This window comes from Lolium rigidum, chromosome 1 (assembly GCF_022539505.1).
Source record: "Lolium rigidum isolate FL_2022 chromosome 1, APGP_CSIRO_Lrig_0.1, whole genome shotgun sequence".
NCBI lineage: Eukaryota > Viridiplantae > Streptophyta > Magnoliopsida > Poales > Poaceae > Lolium > Lolium rigidum.
In genome coordinates this window covers 330,615,223-330,619,763 of record NC_061508.1, presented here as the reverse complement: position 1 = coordinate 330,619,763, position 4,541 = coordinate 330,615,223, and the positions used below count along the sequence as shown (strand labels likewise).

The following is a 4,541-nucleotide window of genomic DNA, read 5'->3' as shown; positions in this document are numbered from 1 at the left end:
ACGGGGTGCAGTAGGCCGATGGTGGCCAAAAGAGCCCAACCGGCGGAGGGGCCGGTCGACCGGGCGTTGGGCCATAGAAGGCCATAGTTCTTATTTGAAATACTTACTATTTCTTAATCAATATGTTCTTCAAAAGTGAAGTATAATATAAATAATTATAAACCATGTCCTGTAGAACTTAAAACTGACAACTACTCTTGACTTGTTATGCAACCACCATTCCTTTATGTGTATGATTGTTATGATGCATTATATCACTTGTTTAGTGGGGAACACATTTCAAACTTATGGCCCATTTTTTGCCTCCCCTCATACACACCGGATCATCCAGGTCCCCCTATGACACTTTTAATTTTCATCTGCTTAAAAATTGTCCATTGGAACTTTAATTTGTTTGTGCCAAAGTGGAATCAAAATGTTAACTATTAGAAAAACTGCAGCTCTATGGGGGCCGATAAATTCACACACCCCTTGGATAAATTATCAAAAGTAATACTAAAAAACCAATCTCGTCTCTATATAATGTTGTCCAAGATATCACTCCTTTTCCTGCCACACCAACGCAGTTTTTCTACCCATACGTGGGCGTCCCTAGCTTATCCTAAGGTTACAATAGCTTCGAGATTCGTGCTTGCCAATTTACATCTACATCCTGTACATTGTACAACTTCTCACCCTTATAGGAACCAAGCTGCACATGTACACCTTATCCCCCCGATGCTCATCTCCTCCAACCTGTCGCCCATGTCCAACCCGATGAGACCGACGGTGGTGCGAGCTGACACGACGGCGGCGCAAGGTGAGGAGGTGTAGGATGCTGGAGATGGGGCCTTGGCGGCGCACAAAAGGAACGTTGACCGGGCCTGGAGGTGGTCGAAGTTTCGGCGGCTCGCGGAGGTAGTCGATCGATGCGACGGCGGCTCCAGGTCCAGCATCCCCGTCGTGCTCTTTCACGGATCACTACGGCGAGCATCCCCTTGATGAACAGGCATGGTCAGGGTGGCAGCAGAGGTCATGGTCAAGGTGTAGTTTTAGCCCAGATTTGCCCATTTTCTAGATCCGTTCCCCTTCCCCAATCAGTTTCTTCTAAAATGCATGTTTCAGATCCAATGTTCCCGATCCGTACTTGTATCATTGTATGAATCCATGTAGAATCTGTTCCTCAATCAGTTTCTTGTATGTATCCCTTTTCAGAAAATCAATCATGAGTCTTTTTTTTTTGGTGAAACAAATTACGTTCTAAATTGAGCCTGCTTAGGTATTAATTATATACTAATTTTTTTCATGTATGAATGGAACCATAATTTGTTCCGAGGAAATCAACACGAAAAAAATAAGGAAGATTTTGCACCTGAACGAAATCAAGTGTTGGAGAGCAGGTACAATTAACATACTGGCAATAATGGTCCAAACGTTCAATTCTGTGGCCCTGGTTCAGTTAACCAAACAATTAGGTACTAATTATATACTAATTGGTTTACTAAATCTGCTGGTGTTGATGGTTCATGCGGCAATGTAGTATGGAACGAGTAGCAGCACAGGGATCTCAATGGAAATAGCTGGCACATTAGAGTTGTTTTTGTACTAAACAGAAACATGTACCAGAGGGGCTTTTTGCAATGTACAAAACTAGCTGCACATATCTTGAAGCATGAATGGACGCCCAGGATAAGCCTGGGACGCCCAGGTATATGTAGAAGGTGATTTTCGGTGATCTATCGATCGCATTTCGGAAAATCTGCAGGTGGCGCCGGAAGAGCTGATTCCAATGTCGGCCCATCTTCTATGATGAACACAGCCGCCATTCCAATGGTCACATGAAGCTCGTAGTGGCAGTGCATGTACCATACCCCTGCAAAAATATACGAGAGAAAACCATGTAATTAAGATCCCATGGCAAATACTAATTTCCAACTTCTCATTGGAACAATGCAAATTACTCATGCACCTGGATTGTCGGCGACGAACCGGACGGCGGCCCACCCCAGCCTGGGGACAAGCACCGTGTTCTTGAGCGGCGGATCCACCAGGTTGTACCTCGCCACGTCCTCGCCGCGTCGTAGATATGTCGTGCCCCTGCGCGAGCACCGAGCATGTCGTGCCCGTGCAGGTGCATCGGATGGTTGTCCGTGTCCATCACCGCCGCGTTCCGGAACACCATGTCCACCACCGCGCCGTGCCGGAACCGCTCGCGCCACCGCCGCCTTCTCCGTCGGCTCCGGCCACGCCTCGTTGGGTCCCCACGGGATCGTGGCGCGGTCGGTGTAGTTGAACGGCCTCGCCGGCCTGTCCGGGAGCGTGTACTGGCTGGTCAAGCCCGCTGCCGTCGCCGCCGGCCGTCCCGTTGTGGCGGTGGTGGTCGTAGTAGAGCTCCTCCGGCAGCCGGCGTGGCGGCCGCCGCGGCGGGAGCCGGAAGGAGACGTTGTTCATCGTCTCCACGATGATTGACTCCTTGCTCCCGCTCCTCTTGCGGGACAGCCGGCCTCGGCGGCAGATGGAGCCCATGCGGAGCACGACGAACGGGCTCTCGTCGGCGGTCGCCGCACCGGCGGCGAGCTCGGACGGCTCGGGCTGCTCAAGTTGCCGTGGAAGTTGAAGGAGACCATGTAGTCGTGCTGGTCGGGCATCTCCGGATCCACCGGCGGCGGCGCCTCATCGCCGTTGCCGGCGCCGACCGCGTACCGCACCGTCGCTCTCGACCGGGTCTCGGGGATCCGGATGTCGGGCTTGGGCGCCCGGCCACCGACGGCGACCATGTAGTACTCTGCGGGGGTCGCGTTGGCGACCACAAGCGCGTCCAGCGTCTCGCCGGGGCCGATGGTGACGACGTCAGTGGTGAAGGGGCGGATGTAGTTGGCGTCGGCGCCGACCACCGTGAACTCGTGGCCGGCGATCTTGGCGTAGTACTCGGAGTAGAGCGCGGCGTTGACGAAGCGGAGTAGGTACGTCCTGCCGGGCTCCACGTCCAGCACGAAGCCGTCTTCCACGACCCCTTCAAGTTGAATTCAACAAGATCATTGTCAGACATAACCAGCTAAGGTCAGACCTGTGAATTTCTCCCCAGAGTCGAGGAATCAGTACCCAAAACGAAGACCCAAGTGGTATCCTCCTCCTTCCCAAACGGTCCAACCATAACACCCAATCTTAACCAACTTCAAACGGTCGTAAACTCTCACTATCCCACGATAATCTTATCACGAAATGCATGCTTAAAAAGCATTGCGTGTGTATTATCTAAAACACGTGATTAATTATTACCTGAGCAGTTGTAGAGATCCCCAAGCTTGCCATTGATCGTGGTTGCACTGGAGGAGTCGTCGTAGTAGCCATCCTCCATGTTCTTGGCCAACTGCGCGAGGTTCATGTTCCACCACTCACCTGTGCATGCCATGCATGACCAACACATATCATTCACAATTCGAGCTCAGATTCCGATCGATGCAATGCCAAATTGATTTGCAAGCAGGAATTAACCTATGACGATGGGGATCTCCCTGTCGGGCTTGGGGAATGGGTAGGTGGCGTGCCGTGGCCGGATGACGAAGGCGCCGTGCAGGCTCGCCCGGAGGCACGAGACGTGAGCGTGCCACCACAGCGTGCCTTCCTGCCCGGTGACGTTGAGACGGTAGGTGAAGTTGTGGCCTGGCCGGATAGGGCACTGCGTCACCATCGGCACACCGTCGGCCCAGCAGTTGAGCCGCTGCTTCAGTCCGTGCCTAAATGCATGCATCGATCACAAATGAAATCACAAGATTAGCAAGCAAAGCACGTGATAATCAACAAGCTCAGCAAAACAAAAACACAAGATTATTTGATGTACCAATGGATTGTTATGTTGTGGGGTGACTCGTTGACGACATGGACGGTGACAGAGTCCCCCTCGGTGACCTCGATCGCAGGTCCAGGGACCTGCCCGTTCACCACGGTGACCAGCGTCTCGTTGCACAGGTGTGTCATCTTCATCTCGCTCACCTATACCATCACCAGGCATATTATTGGAACAAATCAAGCACGAATCGATCGACTGATGATTGATCATCACGCATTCATGCTCGCTCTATAGTCTAAACTTACAATGAAGGTGTGCTCAACGGCGGCAGCCTCACCGTCGCCGACAGCAGCCGCCACTGCGGCCAGCACAACAATGGCCATGATGCAGAGGTCGTTGGAGGCCGCCATGGAGAGCTTCGCCATGACAGCCAAGAAGAAACATAGCTGTGTTTCTCTAGCCGCTAAACCACTTTGTATATATATAACACTATATATGCATGCATGGTAAGTGTTGGTAGGGTTGATGCTAGCTGGAGATAGAACACCCGAGCTGAGCGGCCGTCTGCAATGGCTGACCGGACGAGATCAGATTGTCGGAGAGAGGAAGAATTAAAAATTAACGGGCGGTGGCGGTCCATCAACGCTACGTCGTATAGTATATATATAGTTATTTTGCACCACCAACTTAACCCATGCTTTTGGTGTTGATTGTATTGTTAGTTAATCCCAAGAGATTGTTGCCAAAATGCTCTACCGGCACTGACTTTTCT

General features: G+C 51.6%; 1 pseudogene; it reads right to left on the bottom strand.

Annotated features, from left to right (window-relative positions):
* Positions 1-1,715: 1,715 nt before the first annotated feature.
* Positions 1,716-4,194, bottom strand: LOC124684378 (annotated as a pseudogene).
* Between the last annotated feature and the right edge of the window lie 347 nt (positions 4,195-4,541).